The sequence below is a fragment of the Trachemys scripta genome, chromosome 1 (assembly GCF_013100865.1).
Source record: "Trachemys scripta elegans isolate TJP31775 chromosome 1, CAS_Tse_1.0, whole genome shotgun sequence".
NCBI classification, from domain to species: Eukaryota; Metazoa; Chordata; order Testudines; family Emydidae; genus Trachemys; species Trachemys scripta.
Window position 1 is genome coordinate 72,973,910 of NC_048298.1, and position 22,214 is coordinate 72,996,123.

At 39.0% G+C, this 22,214-nt stretch overlaps 1 protein-coding gene across 1 annotated transcript in view; it reads left to right on the plus strand.

Annotated features, from left to right (window-relative positions):
* The window catches only part of TMTC2 (transmembrane O-mannosyltransferase targeting cadherins 2), a 356,119-nt gene that overhangs the window by 328,545 nt on the left and 5,360 nt on the right, over nt 1-22,214 (plus strand). The gene's annotated exons all lie outside the window — the stretch shown is intronic.

Here is a 22,214-nt window from a genome sequence, read left to right on the forward strand (position 1 = left end):
TTCCAAAACCAAGTAGAATATTAAATGAGTTGGAGCAGCGGTCGAGGGGCGGGCGGAGAGGGGGGCGGTTTGGCTTAGATTTACTTATGCAAAGTAAAATGTGTTAAATTTTTTGGGTTCTTCTAATGCCAGACTTTTTCATCAGAGAATGGAAAGATTGTCTGAGTTCCAGATACTAGATAAGAAATTTTAAACAATTTTCAGCCTTTTCATCTGTAATGAAAGTTTTATTCTAATACAAACCCAAAGTTGCTATTATCTCAGATATAACTTCATACTGATGTGCACCACAGGCAAAGTAACTACTTTTTTAATTTGAAGAGAAGGTAGAAAGGAGTGTGGAGGAGGGATGGAGGAGGCTGGAGGGGAACATGCACATGGGTTTATCCACAGCCCTTTAAAAAAAAAAAAAAAAAAAAAGCCTGTTTCTACCATCATTAAACTTGATAATTGTTTCTTTAGAATGTTCCGATAATCATCACTCAGGTGGAATAAGGACTGCATGAAATAATTCACACTCGATAAAAAAATAAAAGTAATTAAGACAGCTTTTTCTTGTTGTCAATTACTTACCCCATATTGTATATTTTGTGTGATTACCTTCCCAATTTAGAAACAAGACGTGAAATCCTGAAGTCAATGATAAAACACCCATTGACATCAGTGTGGCCAGGATCTCACTTGGGGCTATATAATGAAGTAAACCTAGAAAGCATATTCCCAGACAAAAATACTTTGCTGAGCTCTTGTTGAAAATGTGTTTCAGAAACTTTAGACTAAAACAACATCAACAAAATTCCCACAAAAATATAGTAGTTTTAAAAACAAATGCAATTGAGGAAAATTCAGACTCAAAAGTAAAAATACATAAAATAAACCAGATTATCTGAGATTATGAAATGCATAGTTTAAATACCCAAAAATCCTTAGCTAATTCTCTGTAGCAATGTAGCATATTCCATTCTGTTTTTTTCATACCCACTTTGTAAGTTTCCATTTGGGGAACTGAAGAATTTTCTGTATGCTTCTAAGAAGTCCTAATATTTTCTTTGACTATGGACATCTTAAATGTTGGAAAGCAACTCAAATGGTACACAGTTGGTACAACCACCATTCTTCAATTTTCAGTTAATCATTTTACTTTCAAAAGGTCTCTTAGAAAACTGCTGTCTATTTCTGTAGTACAGTTTGAGGTGAGAGTGTCAAAGGTATTCCACTGAGCGTTGGCTTTATTCCAATGATATGGTGCTTCATCACCAGAATCACTTCTGTTCTCTCTTCAGGTAATTTCTGGAGGTTTATTTTGAAAGGGGGGGTGAGGGGGGTTGGCAGAGTCTTGGAACTCAGATCATTTACTTAGGAAGGAAAAGAAATTAGAAGCATGTAATCTTTTCAGTTTAATTTGAGTAACCATCTTTATTTTCAACCATTTACTGCCAATTAATTCGGGGGGGGGGGGAGGGAGGAGAAAAAGGATTATGCAAATAATACTTTATGCAAATAATTTAATGAGCTATGTATGTTGCATATGTGCAACAATTTGTACATAGCTTGAGGATTCCAGCTTTAAACAATTTATGTGGATTTAATGTCCTGATGACGGACCTATTTATTCACAGAGCAGCAACAGTGAAAGCTTTCCAAACACTGTCAAGCCAGCATTCCTCAGCTCTGATTTGGAGGAAAGTCATCTAGGGCAGCGGTTCTCAAACTGTGTGTCGTAACCCTCTTTGAATAGGGTTGCCAGGGTTAGCTTAGACTTGCTGGGGCCCAGGGCTGAAGCCCGAGCCCCACTACCCAGGGCCGAAGCCAAAGCCTGAGGGCTTCAGCCCTGGGCTGCAGGGTTCAGGTTGCAGGTCCCTTGACTGGGGCTGAAGTCCTAGAGTTTCAGCTTTGCCCCCCCTGCCCAGAGCAGTGAGGCTCAGGCTTTGGGCTCCCCACCCGGAGCAGTGGGGCTTGGGTGGGCTCAGGCTTCGGTCCCCCCTCCTGAGTCGCGAAGTAATTTTTGTTGTTAGAAGGGGAGTGCGATGCAATGAAGTTTGAGAACTCCTGATCTAGGGCAATAGGGGTAGCTCATTTTCCAAAGTCCATGAAGTTCTTGGCCTTTGTTATGTCTGACAATTAGTGCAAAGTATGTTGGTGCATTTGTACTATGGCAGCTGGAATTAAGACCCATAAAACTCATTGCATATAGGGGCCACCAAACTTGCATTAATGGGACACAACACTTTATTCCTACTGAGTTAGGATGGATTCATACTGGTGACCTATAGGCAAAAGGCCCTGAAGCTTATTAAGCAATGTTCTGAGGCATTTAGCCTCCTAATAAATGCTAATATTACACCTTCAGGCGTGAAGATTGCTTTCTGGAAAGATTGGTTTATTAAACAAGTTCCCACATCTCCAACACACTGCTCTGTCTTCCTCATACAAGCCCATCTGTGCTCCACCCTGTTCTTAAAGGGACCATTCCCATTAACCAAAATACAAAAACTAAAAGTATATCAATAAAACCAGTATTGACAGAACGTCCAAATTAACCTCTAACTATATTTTTTGCACTATAAAGTCATTTCAACAATTATTCCAGGTTCCACACACTAACTTACATAGATTTTCCTCCAACATGGATCAGCTACTATGTTTGAATGCACAACCGTTAGATGCACAGCACAGACCACTGCCACATTTGCTATTGGAGGAACTGGCAGGGAAGACATGGTATTATCCTCTGTGAGGGCAATACAATTATTTGTGAACTACCTAGTTCTCAGGACTCCTAACTCTGGGAGTAGAGTATGATTAGTGGTAAGAGACTACACCGACAAGTGTAACGGCATCCCTGTTTGGGTCATCTAAAGCAGTTGTGAGCAACCTGCAGCCCGCAGGCCCCACGTGGCCCGTCAGGGTAATCCGCTGGCGGGCTGTGAGACAGTTTGTTTACATTGACCATCCACAGGCACAGCCACCTGCAGCTCCCAGTGGCTGCGGTTCACCGTTCCTGGCCAATGGGAGTGCGGGAAGTGGCATGGGCCGCAGGGATGTGCTGGCCGCTGCTTCCTGCAGCTCCCATTGGCCAGGAACAGTGAACTGCAGCCACTGGGAGCTGCAGGCGGCTGTGCCTGCAGACAGTCAGTGTAAACAAACTGTCTCACGGCCTGCCAGCAGATTACCCTGACGAGCCGTGTGCAGGTTGCCCACCACTGATCTAAAGCAACTGAACCTGGGATCTCTAGATCTAAAAGCATGAACACCTACCACTTCAACTAATGGACCAGTCCCATTATTATGGATGCAGTAACAAACTCATTAACCTCTATATATGTTCTAGCCACTTGAGAGCAACTAAGACCCACACTGTTGGCATGGGATACACAAAGAGATCATTTGGCCCATTTCACCTGGAAAGGCACTGTAGCAAAGTGGATGAGGGCCCGGGTCTGTCATTGTAGACAGCTGGTTTATGTTACCAGCTCTGCCTGACATGACCTTGTCCAATCTCTGTTGGCAGTGGGCGGGAGGTGCTGGGGGGAGTGGGAGGAGCAGGGGCGGGAAGAGGCAGAGCGAGGGCAAGGGCGTGCTTGGGGGGTGGGGGCGGAGCGGGGACAGAGAGAGGTAGGTGGGGCGTGAGAAGAGGCGGAGGGGATGGAGTGGGGGCGAAAAGAGGCGGAGCAAGGGTGAGGACTTGGGGGAAGGGTTGGAGGGAGTGGGTTATCAGGATGGAGTACCCCCAGGGAAAGCTGAAAGTTGGCAACTGTGATGCAGGCATGCATCCACCCTACAAGGTGCATGACACTTGGCAGATATCCGTCCCTAATTCTTATACAGATTAAACTTTTTCGTATCAGTTTACTTTGTTTCTATCTCAGTTCTGCTGATCTTTCCATACCTTACTGTTTAATTCATAACTTTTAATTATTTACTCTAGACTAGAGTACATCTACACTGCTAACTGAGGGGTGATTGTAGCGTGGGTAGGCATACCTGTGCTAACTTTAATCTAACACGCATGGGTAACAATAGTAGTGAAGATGTGACGGCATGGACTTAAACACAGGTGAGCTGCCCCAGCAGAAGATTGTAAGGGATGCTGGGTACAGGAGTTAATTCAGGGAAGTTCTATGACCTGAATTATACAGAAGGTCAGACAAGATGATCACAATGGTCCGTTCTGGCTTTATAGTCTGTTCAGTCTGCAGGATAAGCAAAGGTTCAAGCTGGTTCTTGTTTTGTGAAAATTGGTTCAGCTATCTGTAGCAATGAATAGATAGTCTCACATTGTGTGACTTTCACACAGAATTACTCACTTGACTAATACTGTAGTTTTTGTAGACAAAGTATTTCATCCCTATTGGAGCATTTGTTTCTTGCACATCTATTCTGTTTTGTACATTGCCATGAGGCTAGGGCACAGCTGTAAGCAGCAGAGGCTACTGCAATAAAATTCTTCATCTCGAGCCACTTTGCTCTCTGCTGCTGAACTAATTCATTTTTACTGTAGTAGTTGTAAAAAGGCTCCATGCTCAGAGTGAGGGGAAAAAAGTGTTTGGTGGCAGGCAAGAGGAGAAACACTCAATCTGAAATAGACAAACTAATACAGTAATAGGATTGTGTTTTAAAGATCAGGTTGATGTACAATGAAATCCTTCAAAAATCCTAGTAAAAACTTTCATCACTGAATAAACTTGTGATTGTAAGATGTATCTGTTAGGTCTCCCTGGGGTCTGTCCTGAGTCCAGAACTGGTCAATATTTTCATGAATGACTTGGATAATGGAGTGAAGAGTATGGTTATAAAATTTCAAGTTTGGGAGGGGTTGTAAGTACTTTGGAGGACAGGACTAGAATTCTAAAGGACCTTGATAAATTGGAGAATTGGTTTGAAATCAACAAGATGAAATTCAACAAGGACAAGTGCAAAGTACTTCAATTGGGAAGGAAAAATCTAAGAAATACAAAATGGGGAATAACTGCCTAGGCAGTAGTACTGCTGAACAGAATCTGTGGGTTATAGCGGATCACAAATGGAATATGAGCCAACAATGTGGTGCAGTTGCAAAAAAAAAAAAAAAAGACTAAAAGTGTTTATGTAAGACATGGGAGGTAACTGCAGCTCTACTCAGCACTGGTGAGTCTTCAGCTCGAGTACTGTGTCCAGTTTTGGGACCACACTTTAAGAAAGAAAGTCATGAATTGGAGGGAGTCCAGAGGAGAGAAAAAAGATGATAAAAGGTTTAGAAAACCTCACCTATGAGGAAAGATTAAAAAACTAGACATGTTTAGTCTTGAGAAAAGAAGACTGAGGAGAAACCTGTTAACTGTCTTCAAATATCTTAAGGCCTGTTACAAAGAAGAGATTGATCAATTAGATATTAGGGGAAACTTTCTAACTATAAAGAGAGTTAAATTCTGGAATAGGTTACCAAATGAGGTTGTGGAATCCCCATCGCTGGAGGTTTTTAAGAACAGGTTCAGCACATACCCATCAGGGAGTGTGTAGGTCCCCCATCAGCATGGGAAGATGGACTATATGACCTCTTTAGGTCCCTTCCAACCCTATATATTTTATGATTCTATGATTGTATTGGAAAATATTGGAAATGCTATATTTTCCTACTATCATTGCCTCTGAAAATGTTGGACATTTTTGTTTTTATATATTTATATATATATACACACACACACTCACTCTCTCTCTCTCTCTCTCTCCCCCCCCCTGGACTACAAGAATTATGACAATGCAGCCCAACAGCAGTAGAATATGATGTACAACCATGAAGCAGGGAGAAAACATTCTGCCTGTTATTAGTTCCATCTTAAGAATATTCATGTGTCAGCCCTATTATCAACAGAGATATGCTAATGTCACTTATAACAATTTTCATCCAATCAGATTTCAGGAGAGCATGAACTTCTGTAAAATATAGTAATCACTATAAAAATGCAACACTGTTTTTGTTTTAATTGTATTTTTTAAAGAGGTACATGTCCTCCAGCCTACTTATGCTCTTTTCTGTTACAAGGCTGATGCGTGAACAATACATTCTTATTTTATTTATCTTTATTTACCATGGGTAAATCATATTAGATCCTTCTCAATCACTAAAAATGTGTGACTGTTAATTCTAGCAATGTTATTCTCAATGAGTGTTAACTGGGAAAATGTTAATCCAGCCTGGTAATAACAAATGCCACTGCACAACAAGAAATACAGGATGAGAATTTATAGACATTTAGCTATTCCCCCATGATTATATAAATGGGAATATTACTGAGAAAGATCTGTGCTTAGAGATGATTTCTAGTTATCATTCCTTTGTGATGTTCCAAAACCAAAAAATTCTTTGAATATGTTATTAGGCACATCAAAAATGTGCTTCAAGCTAATTTTGTTGTGGAAAAATCAGTCATCTAGAAACTTGTTTAATCTGATATCCTTTTCCAGAACATAAGATATTGATTAAATCTTAACTTCTATTTATTTGTTGGGATACCATTTGCGTAAAAGTGTAGCATTCCTAATTTCTTAAAGTCTGAACTTGGACAACATATCCCCCAAAAGCTCCTTCACATCTGGCCATCACTCTTGAAAAGAAGGGACACTTTGAAGAATGGCCTCTGGAGTATTAAATGAAAGCTTACCAGATCTTTGAGACTTTGAGCCACTACCTTGAGCTGATTGGTTTAGATACATTCCTCTTGAAGATGCCATGACCTGCAAGCCACTACCCTCCTAGTGCTGCTTGCAGTCTGCAGCTCTTGACAGCTTTAAGCCCCATGTCATCAGCACATTGTCAGATACAGCTGTTTCCACTCTACCACTTCAAAGGGGTTTGATTAAATATCTTACTGTAACAACATACACAAAGACACACACATAGAATGAGTGGGTAAGGAGAGCTGCACCTTTAGGCAAAACAAATACAATCTCCGCTGGATAGCTTAATCATGTTGTGGAAAACTAAAGCATTTCTTGACTTGAAAGGTTGATATAAATGGTTAGTGCAATACAATATGTAAACAATTCTAAAAAGTGCAGTTTGCCATGTTTTTCCAAATGCTTGGGATATGGATTTCATGACCAACATCATACATGCAGAATTCATTGCAATATCAGAGCCTTCATGATGAAATCAAACCTCTACTAGGTATGGAACTGCCTAATTGTTGAAAGTAGATTGTCTGTCTTCCTAGATTCCTGGAAATCCCTACCATTTACTGTATTATTTTTACATAGCCCTCCTAGGAGAAGCATGCTTCCTTATAGTCAGTGTTGTTTATGTTTTTTAATTTATGACAAAAGTTCTTATAAAAGAGGATAGGTAGCTTCTATAGTATTATAAATTTAACTTTTGTCTTTCTCTTTTTATAATGAGAACTTGAATTTCAATTTTGCATTTCATCTACATTGGCTTTGCTTTTGCTTCTGACTGAGGGTGCCATGTGAAGGCAGTGAACTTGTTCTTATAGAGGGGAAGCATCGGTGGGAAAGAGAATCTAGTAAGTCAATTCAGGAGTGCACCACTGCACCTACCTCCTGGTTGTCACTCCTGGATCAGGATCAAGGTGCTATTCTCTGACTCATCCAGAATTGCTGCAACTATGCACTGGATTAGCCTCTCCATGCTGTGACTGTGGGGCAGCATTGCAGATAATAACTCTTGTGGTGGAAGAGTGCCCAACTCAACATATGAAGGGTGATATACAGTACCTACCCTCTCTTGATACTGGGGCTATTATCTGGTTACTGAACCTGTACATTGAGCTCTGATGTCTGCATACAAGAAGAAGAATACATTTAGAAAAATGAATAGTAAATGTCAGATCTTCTTTCCAACATATATCTCTGTCCAGCCTGAAAATCCCAGGCAAACATATATAATCAACATTTGCTTTAGCAGGTAAATTCTTCCTTGTGCTGCACAAACACCAGATTTCCATATTTGCCTCCATCCTGAATCTTTGGCAGCCCTTTCAATTATCCTGGTAGGAACAATGACTACAGCAGAGATGAGTCCATGGAAGATGACTGAATCTTAAGCAATTCAGTCTGATCATCTTAATTGAAGACCAGTCCCTACCCAGATTGCTGAAGTCAATCTTCATAAACTTGGTGACAGCTTCCAATATGTCAGTTCTGGCACTAATGGCAGGAGTGGATTCTATAGCATTCCTTCTACCACTCTGAAACCCATCACTTTCTTTGCTTACCCAAAATCGATACTATGTGGGTTACCATGTGACCCATTTTTGGTCCTGCATCCAGTAAATTGTGGCACGAACACAGATGTATACTTCCAAGTCTGTCCCCATACTTGCTTCTGGATGTCCAGAAAATACAAAAGTGAGCTATTCTATGGTGTTGAAACTCCTACTGCTTGCTTGAGCTGCCAGGATCATGTGCACCATATGCATATCTGCCAGGTTCCCTGATACCAACACTATCTATCTGTGAGACTTCCCCACACCATCCCACTTCAGCAGTGAAAGGAGCTGCTGCAGATTCCTCTCACCATCTCCTGGGCAGGCCTGACAATGATGCCTCCCCTCCTGTCTCCTGCTTATGGTAGTAGGGCAGGGAAAATTGCACAGGCTCCAGCCCCTGCTGTTCTCTTCACTGGGCCGCCTTTAACCCAAGTGCTGAGCCACTCTCTGGTCCCTGCTTAGAGTCATTTGCCTGGGGTACAGTCTGCTTCCCTTCAGCTATTCAGTGATGGTTCATTACAACTCCTATTAAACACTTTTAAACTGTATCAGTACCTTGTACAGAATTGCCTGCCAGAAGATCCCAAAGATCGGTGCTTTCTGGTGTGCCTAATCTTGAAGAGATGCCTCTCTCTTGTCTGTATTCAAATATCCCCCCTCTTAACAATCTCTGCCTGGGGACAAGGTACCTCCCAGAAGACAGGTTCTTGGAAAGATTATATTTAAAATTGGATATTTACCAGACATACTGAAGTGGTATATCCGGATGAGTTGTCTAATTTGAAAAGCAAGTTCAGCTATGGAAAACACTGAATTTCCTTTGGGAAATACATGAGAATATTTTACAGTCATCCCCTCTGATGCTTTGCACATACTCATGCTGGCTAGCAGCTCTGTAAAAGCAAAGGCTTTAAAACTGAACTCAGTATTCCATAGTATGGAATGCTTAGATCCTTACCCCAACATTCATGTGTTCCATCTTCATGTGTGAGCTGTGACTCTGGGAGGTTTCAAACCACAATATGACTGTTCTCAGCTTTAATTTAAGAGAACAAAAATAGACGAGGAAAACAGACACAAGCTCTTTCCATTTAGAAAGAAATCTTTCTGCAGACACTCTTGTCTAGTTAACAGTGAAAACAGTTAAATTCAAATTCTGAGCCTATTTAAAGCAATCACTGGAACCCTGTTGTGAGGGCATTAGGGCTTGGTTAAGAGATGTCCCCTAATTTAGTATTTCCTATTTTAAGAGGATACACTGGCTGGATGTCACACTTGAGTAACCTTAACTACTTTGAAATAAAGTCTAAAATGTACAAAAAAAGTGTTTTTCCTGCACACACACTAAATTACACAAGTTCAGTTAACCATTTTGGACCTGATTCTTCTTTCGTTTACACAAATGTCACATTGTTGGCATCATTGGAGTTACCCCTGATTTACCTCCCTGTTGAAAGAAAATCAAACCCTTTAATTACTGATACTCTTTAAAAAAAAAAAAAAAAAAAAAAGGCAAAGTATGAGACAATCATTATGAAAGTTATTTTTCAAACAGCAAAATTGTTTATACAGAAATATTCTGCAGAGCAGAAGGAGTGAGACTTGTTTTTGTGAGATTTGTTTTGTTAACGTAATATGATAGTGGTGGTGCTTTCCATTTCATTTCTCGTCTATGAAAGTTTTTTTGCCCTTTTACCCTATATATTAAATCTTTCTTATCCTAATTATTGCTCGTGCCAAACTTTAAGCACAGGTACCTTGCTGAATGGAGGCCCAAGTAACCGCAGATTTATAAATCAACCATTTTTGAGTTTGGATATACACCATAATGTCTTTATGTTCAATGTCTGGATATGCCCGGTGCATAAGCAAAATTAGAGACCGAAAAAAATCATGAGGTCATCTAGGTCTGTCTCTGTGATAGCAGGTTTGTTTCTTATAGTAGATTATTCAGGACTTTATAGTTAGATTCCCAAGATTATAGTGCAGGATGGGAATGCAGAATAACTGTAAAATGGCTGTCTATACTGAAGTGTATAACTCATTTAGTGAATAATTTAAAAAGCAGATCTGTGCAACTAATTAATGGAATGTCACATTCTAAATTTCTAATTCTGATTTATATAAAAGAGATCATCATGCTTTGGAGGTGATGGGAGGCAGTAGGCAGTTAAACTATATTTTGTTGGACTCCTCAGATTAGGAAAAGATGCATCACAGTCATAGCTGTGCACTTGATTGTGTTTCACAGTTCTGTAGTAATACAGCTGTGAGTGCAGAGCTGCCAACCTCAGTTCCTATAGAAAGCAGGATTGTCTACACCTTGTGCATGTAGCCCTCAGTGTCGATCAAAAATAAAGTGCCATGAAATATAGAACTCACAGCAGTAGATTAGCATTTCAGAAATTAAGCCAGCTGTTTGAACTCAATTTAAAAAAATCCATCAAGGTTTTCTCATAATAGAGTATTCCAGTGCTGATTCTGGAAACAATGCAATGAATTTATCATCCAATTAGAGCTGAAAAGGACGTGGATTTTAATGCTCATTAAATAAACTTAGCAACTCTACATACACTATAGGGTATTTTGCAATAAATAACTTCCTAATTTTCTGTCTAGCCTACAATGCTGATGTATTTTCCACTCTAGGAATGATTTCTAGAGGCAGGTTGCTATATCTATTTGGATATTTCTCCTTGAGCTCTATATCTTTATTGCCATAGTCCTAAGGGGCTAGATTGAGTTTGTTCAGAGTAATAAAGATCTCCTACTGTGAGCATCTGTGCCACATTACCCTGACAACTATCATGTGCTGTATCTGTCCAGTATTTTTGACTTGGCCTTTTTGACACAGCTGTTTCTTATAGAATATCTAAGTGGCTGCATTCAGAAAAACACCTTAACACTGGGCTGCATTGTGCCTGCTGAGATCTGCATATGGAGGGGCTCTCTGCATGTATCAAGCTCCACACAGGGGAAGTGGATGGGTTGGAGCTAGATAGGTGTGTGGGAGGGGACACACATCATCCCATGGAACTTGTTAAAAGTTGCTGTAGTCCCAGGCTGTATTAACTTCTTTTTGAGGGGTGCTGAAGCCAGATGTGGCACATCTCCTTCTAATGTGATAAGGAGGGATAAACTCTCATTTCCCTATTAGAAAGTCCCCTTCCATGGGACAATCTGGACCGCTGTCTATGAGAAGTTGAAACACATGATGCCACTGTCAGCTGTAGTGGACCACAAAGCATACGTTTAAATGGATATTCCTCCTATTTTTGTAACATATCCTCAAAATGGAGAGCAAGCAGCTATAATTACTAACATGAGACAGTTCCGCTAATTCTTAGGTACATCAGTATATAATTGTCTTCAGTTCTGGAACTGTAAGTAACTGTATTCAACCTGATGTATTGGCTTGCAACAGAGCCCTTGCTGCAGCAGCTCACTGCCTTACACTAATTTAAAACAATCCCAAAATTAAAGAAAAGATCCTTCAGATAAAAACAGAAAATGTCCCACCCCATAATAAAAATTTGGAGTGAGTTCACATACAGGAACATTGAGTGCCTCTCAGACATTTTATCTGACTTATTGTTATTTCTGGGAAGATATGGGTTACCAGAGCAGCAGTTGAACTCTTCTCCACCTCTGTGTATTGTAACTTCATATATTTTAGACCCATAAATATATTTAAACCTTTCTGTTGAGATTTTTGAAAGGTCAGTAGCTCTTTTGTCCTTTTGGTTCTGTTTGGAAATCTTGGTTTTGGCAGGTGTATTTTTGATGGTTCACAGATTTGGCACTGTACTTTTACCCTTAATAGAGGAAGATAACACTTTGTGCACATAGAATATGAAATTTTGCTTTTTTGGGAATAATCACGGGCTCCAAGGAGAGGCATTACTGGGAATTAATTTCCACATGACCTGGTGATGGGAGGAGAAGTTCAGGTTCTACGATGGCAGAGTGCATATTGTAGTGTCACGGCAAAACCACTATGGTTAAGTTTGCTTCACAAGTTTTGTTTAAAGGTTGACCTTTCTAAGTCCTGTATAGTTGAATTCTGTTGAAATTTGCTGTGCCTCAGGAGGGTGCAGGGTAGGGTTGTTATCCACATTTGGGGTCCTTTGAGCTAGGAGTTGTAGAGATATAAGTGCTGAAAAAAATAGCCATTTCCAAAAACTTTGTAGGTTTTTTGTTTTGTTTTTTGCACAGAGCCAGAGATGGAACTGTTGCTGTGATGCAGGACACGGTGGTCTCTGGTGGTATTGAACCTATATCTCTTGATTCCCAGTCTAGTGCCTTCAGCAGGTCAACTTTCCTCTTGCATTTTTTTAAAAAGAGCAAATTTTAGAAAGAAAACATTGATCATAGGATGACAACACCCTGTAATCATATTAGCTTTAGATAGTGTGATATGAAGGTTCTGCAAAGCTAATATTCATTAGCTAGTATTTAGTGATAAGTAATAATTAGGAACAAACTTTCAAAGTAGTGTATGTGGCTCTAATATTCTACACAATACTTTAAAATGTACCCCTTTTGGTTATTAACATTTATTACTTACATAGTACTACAAATGTATATGACACCGTATAACAGATCAATTGTGTCAAATAAGACAGCACTGGCAAGGGCAAGTCATAACTTTTTAAAGGTGTGTGGCAAGTGGCTAGCGCCTTGTGGGCTGACCCCCATTTGTCCAGGGAGCACAGTTTGGGAACTGCTGCCTTAATAAATCTTCAAACACCAAGTATCAAAATAAAATAGTCACACTTAACCCATAAGTCCATAATTTTAACTTGCAGTGTTGATTTATTTGCTGAATACTACACTGAAAACACCTGCAGGTTACACACTGCCAAGTGAGACATTAATTCATATGTATTACATGGAAAACTGTATTTCATAGAATTCCTAAGAGGACTACCAGTGTGCCATATTCCTTACTGCCTACTGCTCCACTGCCCCCCATGAATGAAAATGAGTGCAGGACAGAATTTAGGCAAAACAGTTCAGTCTAGTAGTACAGATGAAAGGAACTGGATGAACTTGAAAGGGGGCAAAGTAAAGAGAGGGAAAGAAAAACAAAACGCGTCTAGAATTACAGTTTGCAGATCATAAGAAAACAAATATTTATGCCCTATGTTCCTCTTGACAACTTCACTAGTGTCTCTCTGTTGGCAAAAAATATTCTTTGCGCTGTAGGTCATCTTAAAGGTATATTTATTTATTAACAAGATTGTGGAGAGTTTTTTAATTTAGCTTTGCTTTAGGATTGCCTTGGCAACTCTATGCTGCACAATTTACAGCAAAGTGAAGTTATTTTTTTCTAGCGTTTTGGAGCGGTGTTTAGATATTATTGATCAACATCTAAAGTACTGAAATCATTTTAACTTCACTTGATAAACTGTACATTTATTTTCCTTCCAGCACAACTGTAGAAGCGTGAATTGTTGAAATTGCTTCGTAGTGTTGCCAATAGTGAGCTAGTTCAAAAGTAAACAGTAAATAGGAAGCCCAAAATTTAGCCTAAAAATTCCTCCTGTAATTAATAAATCTCATTCGTGGCCAGCTTGTCTTTTTTCCCGGTTTTGCTTAGATTCTTATACCAGACCCATTACCCTAGTGCTTGTGACTGTGTTTAACCAATGATTGTGTCACGTTCCCTGTGTTGTTATGCATCCCTATAAAATTAATGCAGTATGTTGTGAGATTCTGACTGCTTGTTATCAGAGATCAAAGCAACTATATTCCCCCCCACCAAAAGCATGACAAACCAATCAAAATAATATAAAAGTTGCTCATCACCAAAACCTCTAGTGTCTAAATATTGGAAATCTCATGAGGTCAAGCTTTCTGATAGAACTTCTTCAGATTTTCTGGACCAAAAGTGTCACATGAACACCTTTTTCCCAGGGAAATTCAGTAGTTTGTTGTGATTCTACCCAAAATTATCAAATGGTGAGACTGGTCTGTATCTGCTTATGCATACACATCACTGCATGAACCTATTGAGTGGTCTATACATAGATCAGAGTACTGTCTCCATTTCCCCCTTCTCCAGGAGTATGTAAAATTGCAGCTTTTTCCTCTCATCTCTCCTGCATTTTAATAAAATGCTCTGGGGTCAGGGTGGGGAGGATTGGTCGCTCCTTTTATTATTATTGTTGCTATGGGAAAGCTGCAGCAAAGATGATGGGACTCTAACTTTGTTTTAAAGATGCTACGGTTTATGGGCAGCCTCTTTTGTTTTTGAATGAGCGGGGAGCTCCTCAGCTGGGGGCCTACTGATGAGAAAACAGCATATCCTGCTTCTGCTGGCCTCCCCCCAATCATTGAGTGTTCCATTGCCAATGAGGGTTTCAGCAGCCTTGGGAAGTCTTGGTACTGCAGTGGGAGTCAGTCTTTAAATAGCTCATTCTTAGTCCACTGACATCCGTGAAGGTCACAACTGGTACTTTAAACTTGATCTGATACTTGATTGGAAAACTGGAGAGTTCTGATCAACCCATGTTTGTCAGGCAGGGACACTGCACTACTATGAGGCTTTTTTCCCCTTCAATGTCTGTGTGAAAATTGGGGGTGAGAAATGTAAACAAAACAAGATTGGTGTCTGTATGTTAATGAGAAGAGGAATGGGGAACAGAGATAAGATCAGGAAGAGAAATCATACACAATTTCAATTTGATGAAATTTCTCTGCAAACATGTTTAATTTAGGATTGTATTGAGTCAAAGTAAAAGGCCTCTGTTGGTTTTATCCAAATAGGTTTCCTCAGCACTAACTATAGGTATTCCCTTTCAACAACTACAGTTTCTTGTTACTGTTTACCACAAGGTATTTAATCTTTTTACAACAGTAGAAAAAGGGGTGATTTCATATTGGTCAGATTTCATCATTTTATGAATCTTGATCAAGTGACTGCTAGAGATCCAAATATACAAAAAATAGAATTTCTAAGCTACCTTTCACTCTTCAACATAACTCATTTTCAATGAATCAGGCACATCTTTTCACTGGGGGAGGGAGGACTTAAAAAGGATGATTTTTTTCCCTGCAGAATGGACCCATTTGCAGATTCACAATGAAAAATATAAAAAATTCAAGTAGTTTATTTCAAGCCTGCTTTTGACTGTTTTACAGACCTCCACTGCCTTTACATGCTGACATAGGATATGGTAGCGTAATAGACGCAAAGAGGTCTATGGCCTGTGTACATGAATCTGTTCCTTCAACAACAATATTCACTTCCCTCTGCTTACTGTTATTCCTCTCTCCTTATGATCTGTTGTTATTATTTGTGGCTTTATCTGCTTTATTTAGATTGCAAGGATCAGTAACTTGTCTTGGATCTCTCAGTGACACAGTATAAGCAATCCTTTGTGATTTTATCGAAATTGTACTAGATTGTAAAAACTGCAATTTTTTTAAGTTTATGGGACTTAGTCATATATTAAGAGTGAACCTAAATGCATAACTATCAATTATCACTAAATTAGTGTTCTTTTAGAGACCAGCCAGTTTTGATTGCATTCATACGCATACGCATTCTGTTCAGCCTTATACATCTGTTCTGTCAGACTAAGCAGACCATGTCATATCTCCTTAACACACCTCACATTTCTGATAAATTAAGTATGTTCTTGTTGTTTTCCCCCAGAGAATAACAGTAAACTGTTTTTCTTCTTTCCAATAAAAAGTGGAAAAGCTCATTCCCATGTTGAGAAATACAGTGTTGATGTGGAGCAAGTGCACATTTAGTCCATGTTCTTAATGAGACAGAATATTGGTTCTGGAAGATCCTGAACAATTACAGTTTGTCACTACAGACAACACTTCCAGTTAGCAAACCTCTCATTTGCTTGAAATGTAGGCTTTCTAATTAATACACAGACTACTCTTGTTAGATAAGCTCAATACAACTTATAAGTTGTACTTCTTAAACTGCAATCTTTGTTAGGTATTAAAACGATCATATTGCAGACATTAGAATGCAGCTTGATTTCTATAAACAAAAATCAAGTCATTTGAAGATATTTGTATGAAATTCTAAAGTGCTAAGAAAATGAGATGATTATTGCATGCTGTACAGTACTGAAAATATTTGGGGTGGAAATCAAGAGGAGTTTCTAATTAAACACTTTGTGAGATCTGGAAAACTCATTTCGTGATTTTTAAAAAAAAGATAACCATAATATTAAACACTCATAATGTATGTTCCTATTTAGCATCATTTCATTACTACTAATAAAAGCTATCTAAAAATGTTCAGCATGATTTCTATATGGATTGAAAGAATGTTTATTGAGAGGTTATTTTAACTTTGTTGTACCAAAGCAATTCATCCATAGCTATTAGGGGAAAATATCTAGACCTACCCAAATTACAAATGTCCTTTTGGGATTTTCAAGCTGTCAATATGATCTACAGCACTTCATAGTTGTAACTTGTTCATTCATAACTTGCCAATATGTAATACAGTATGCTATGACTTTATATAAATGTCTGTGGCAGATATCTTTCACCAACTAAATATAATATATATGTTCAATTTTGAATGATTTTCTGTTCTTTTCCAAATTGGATATTTTTCTGAAGGTTGACGGGGAAAACAGATTGACTGAGAGCTCACACTGGCTGGAGAGCCATTGTATTATGCTAAGAAGTTGTCCCTTGTGGAAGTGGTAATTGAGACACAAAGTAGGCTACTTGGTGTTCCCATTTTCATGCCAAATTCCAGAACTCTTCTCCAGGCCACAGCTAGTTTCCTTAATGAAGCTGGTGTCCAAAAAGTTTGGAGTGTGCTTGCAAGTTCCCCTTCCCCCCGGAAATGGAAGGCCATCCTTATTTTTATTTAAAATGCTGTAGTGTGTAGATTTAGAAGTACACAGCTAAGGACTTTCAAAAGCACTTTAGGGTCAGACACACAAACAAAAATGTCATACTGTACATATTCTGGAACTAGACATTAAGGAGCAGGTCCTCTGACGTCAGTGAAGTAAATGGAGTTATGACAGTTTACACCAGCTGAAGATGTGCCCCAGTATGTGCATTTTATTTTCAGCTGTTAGGTTGTTTGCTTATGCTGCTCTTTGCTCCTGTCATTTACAACTTGGTGTGTCATCCTAATGTATGAGACTAAAGGATAGATTAAAGTGCACAAATGATGCGTTTTGCCTAAACTATGTTTTTGTGGGGGTGGGGGGAAGTGTGTTTTTATTGTGTTAAAAAAATTGTTTATTTTGTTTGTATTTATTTGCTACCTCCAGAAGTTATTAATTTGTGACATTGTGAAAAAAATATGACAAGTATGTTATGCTATGAGAGGCTCTTCATCCATTAATGAAAGATTGCAGAATGCAGGCTAAAGTCTTCCTGAATATCACACTTACTTTAATATTATAGCTGAGCCTGAGTAATGGAGATTGGATCCAAATCTGCATTTCCACAGAGTTCCGGCTTGTTACAGTATTTGGATTTGGCCAGCTGTATATATTGGCCAGAGTCATGACATTTGGGTTTGGAGCCAGGCTTCCCCAGAGTTTAAGCTGTTTGAGCCCATTTCTATTTAATGCAGTCTAGGAACTTTTGCTAATTAGAACACACATTTGGTCAAATTAGAACTGCAGGAACTTCCCCCCCCCATTCACTACATCCTCACTTATATTATGTAACCCCTTACTTTTAGTCACTCCCTTTCTCATTCCACCTCTCCATCCCATCCTCTTCTTTCACCTCACTTCTCTAACTCTCCTTCTCCGGCACCTCTCTTTCATTCATTGTATGTAGCTCTGATACCATCACAGACTATTCATGTTTGTGATTAGTGTTCTGGCTGATGAATATAATTCAGGCACAGCTTAGAGTGGAATACTAGTTAGAGGCAAGAGTCAGGAATAGATCAGGGGTTTAGGAACTGAATATGCAGCGCTCCTATATAGGAAGCCAGATGGGAAGTGGGAGTTTATATTTGAGAGTGAGACTGTCACTTGCATATTGGGACATCTGGCAACTCTAGGATTCCATCCTGTAAATAAATCCACATGCCTGCACCTTTCCTTCTGTGTGGATTCTTGTTGACTTAAGTGAGACTCCATTTAGGAAGAAGGATCAGTTTGCAGAATCCAGCCCCGCATTAAAGTAGCATCATTGAAACATGAGGGCAACTTCTAGATCACAGTCGAACTTTAGAAGTAACATTTTGGAGTCTGTCAAAAATAAATGCCACATTTGAAATGATTCAGTTGTGTACAGTTATCTTTAGCAATAATAATAAAAACAGAGCTGTTGACATTTTGATTGCCTTAAAAATAGCACACTGCACTATAGCAATGACACCGGTAATAGAAGTTCAAATGAAAATCCTTGCCATCGTTGTAGGAGGATAAAAATTCATGACAGCACATTATAGCATGGTCTTTGACATGATGAAACAGCTCACCATGCTTAGTTTTCATACTTAGTGATCACTTCTAAAACTAAATCTGTTTATTTTCTGTTTTATCACCCGGGCTTTATCAAGCTACTCTGTGTTTTTAATTATGAAGCTGAAATATCTGAATACTTCAGCAACATCTAACCAAGAAGGCTTAAGATAAAATATTTGCATGCAGCATCTCTGCATCTTTTCAAAGGATGAAATTCTATTTGACAGGAAGGCTTAAAAGAACAACTTAAGATGCATTAAATGCACTTTAAAAATAAAACACCTCGCTGTGCACCCCTGAAGCTAAAGAACCATTCTCCAATCAGTCCTGGAAGGCCAATGGATTTGATTGCTCTATAAAAGCAGTGATGTCATCAGCTTTGGCTTGGCCATGCTGATTGCAACATTTAGTAAACAATTCTGATGTCATTTTTAAATATAAAGAACATAATTATACTGCCAAAATTCATTAAAGGCAGGAGCAATAGGGTAGAAGCAAGGGAAGGAAAGCAGGAGGAATACTCAGTGAATTTTTTTTAATGGAGGAGGATAAAAATCAGTGCAGTTCAATCAGTGCAGAGGTGAACCAGATCATGAATTTACTGAAGTGCGCATTAGGATATTTTTTTAAACAAGGCATTTAATTTGAAACTCAGAAGCTATACCATCTCTGGCTGTGGGGTCATTAGCTAAAGAGTGGAAGCTGGACAGAGTTTCCATTGAAGAAACAAAACAAGGGCTCTAGTTTTCACTACCTGTCTCCAAACTGTTGATTAGTGCTGTTGTCTGCTTCACCCAGAAGTGGCTGTGTTTTAGTGGTAGATGAAGTAATCATAAATGGGGGGGCCAGGACTCCCTTTTATGGACCCAGCCAGCCAGTTAGCTATAAAATTCCTCTTATTAGCTGTTCTCTACTTGCTTTACCTGTAAAGGGTTAAAAGTCACTGCGATGCATAGGTAAAAGGAAGTGAGTGGGCACCTGGCCAAAAGAGCCAATGGGAAGGCTAGAACTTTTTAAAATTGAAACAAGACACCCCTTTTGTCTGTCTGTGGTTGTTCTCCCAGGGAGAGGGGACAGAACAGCGATGCTGTAAGAAGCTTTGGGCCAGGTATGAAAAATCATCTATATCATACCTAGAAATTACTCATTTAAAACCCCAGACATGTAAGTAGATGAGGAAATGTCTAGGTAGATGTGATTAGGTTTATCTCTTTTATTTCTTTATGGCTTGTGGTGTCCTCTGTGCTAACCCCAGGTGCTTTTGTTTTGCTTGCAACCTTTAAGCTGGACCTCAAGAAACTATTCTTGATGCTTAATCCTTGTATTTGCTCTTTTTAAATCTAGCAATAACCTGAGTTTCCAGATGTATTTTCTTTTTTTGTTTTAATAAAATGTACCATTTTTAAGAACAGGATTGGATTTTTGTGTTCTAAAAGGTATATGCACGTGTTGTTTATTAGCTGGTGGCAACAGCTGATTTCCTTTGTTTTTCTTTCTCAGCTCTTCTCTGGGGTGGGATGGGAGGGGTGAAAGGGCTTGAGGGTACCCCACAGGAAGGAATTCCCAAGTGCGCCTTCCTGGGTCCTTAAAGAGGTTTTGCACTTGGGTAGTGGCAGCATCTCCCCATTCAGGGTCAGAGAAAAGCTATAACCTTGGGAGTTTAATACAAGCCTGGAGTAGCCAGTATTAATTTTTAGAATCCTTGAGGGCCCCCACCTTCTGCCAGAGTGGGGAATCAGCCTTGAGATATATATATTTGTAAAGGTTTTTAACTTATATCTGCACAAGCTAACTAATTCTATTTGGAGCTAGAGATTTGTGTATGGAGTGAACATGAGTTAAAAAATCTGGGGCATCTATCATATAATGGTTAATGTTATATACGGGGCCAAAATCTACTCTTGGTTACATCAGTATAAATATGAAGCAAGTCTGTGGAATTTACTGGAAACATTTTGGATTTCCATACTGTCTTTCAGAGAAGAGTTTAGTTCATGGTGCTGTTTTTGTATGCCACAGAACATTATCCTCCAATTATGGTAGTGTGGAGGAGGCTTGGAAGAATTGTCACCAACATAAACAATACCCAATGCTTTGGGCAGCAAAACACATGATTTTTATTTTGTTATTCATTAGTTACTTTGTTAGTCTCCAAAGAGCTAAGAAAAAAAAATACACCACAAGAAAAAACACTAGTAAGGGGGATCATTCCCAACAGACCAAAAAGACACCATTAATAACTCTGATAGAACTGCCAGTCAGCTCTTTTGATATAAAGCATCTGTCTTGTAAAGGAAATGAAGGAAGGCTTGTTTCTCCTTTCAAGTCTCTGAATTAGTAGGTAGTGTCATTTATTATACAGTGCTACAAGCCCTGTATTATTGGAGTGATAGCTGCCAACTGCCTTTGTTAACATGCTGAAAAGTTTCATCAGCTGTCTTTAATAAAAGACAATCTATCTGAGGAAAAAAGGATAGTGATTATTCCTGGTTTTCTGTCCCCAGCCCATCAGTTACAGCTGGCAGGTGTGATGACACTGATGTATAATCAATCAGTCAGTCAGTCACCTGGAAATTCCTGAGTTTGTTGTAATAAACCACTGATGCTCGATACTGCAGTGATTTGGTACTCTATAAATCCAGTAGGTGGGTAGGTAGTCGGCACTTAGTCTCTTTTAAGAAACTTGCAGATTTTCTCATTTATAATATTAGAGGAGTTGGCATGATTTTTCATCTCCTTTCTGAATTACTTCATACTCATTTTACATTGATAAATATATTTATTTACCCTGCACATTAATAGGCTAAACCTATTTGGTCATTTGCTGGAATTTCAGGGGGAAATTAATTTCAAATTTCATCAGAGAGATCAAACAAAGCAAAATCAGTAATTATACTTTTTTAGTCTGCTACAGCACAATCAGTTTGCCAAAGTAAAAGGAAAGTGGCATAAGAAGGATTTTCAGATCTGTGTATGGAAATAAAACTTTTAATCTTAAAGTCCTAGATATCTTGCCACATAAATAAATTGAATTACACATTTGTGGAGAAAAAAGAAAGAGTGGAGAGCAATACTTGAACTTGAAGAAAAAAATGTCTACTTCCCAGACACACTGTTGATGGATGCTTTAGAATGTAATACAGTGGGGAGTGTGTTTGGATTGAGAACATAATGTACTCCACAAGAGTTTCTCTGATATCTTTTCTATCAGATGGAGCATGTGGAAATCAAGCAGGTTTCTGGATTGCTGACCCATATCTGTTGACTTTTGTGCCTACTTGCTCTGTCTCTAAGCTCACTTTCTGATGTATCAATTTATAAGGCCCATATTGCTTTGACACTGAAGCTCAGGTAGCATCTTAAAAACAAAACTTGAGCCATTAAAAAGAGATCGTAGGGCCAGATCCTGTAATTAATTGGACCCTTGCAGGCAGACCCTTGCATCTGCACAGAGTCCAGATGAAGGTAATAGACTCCACATAGACACAAGGATTTGCCCACATGCAACAAGTTGTAGTATCAAGGTCCCTTTCATTACCCTACAATTAAATTTTTTTTAGAAGAAATGTACAGATAGCGT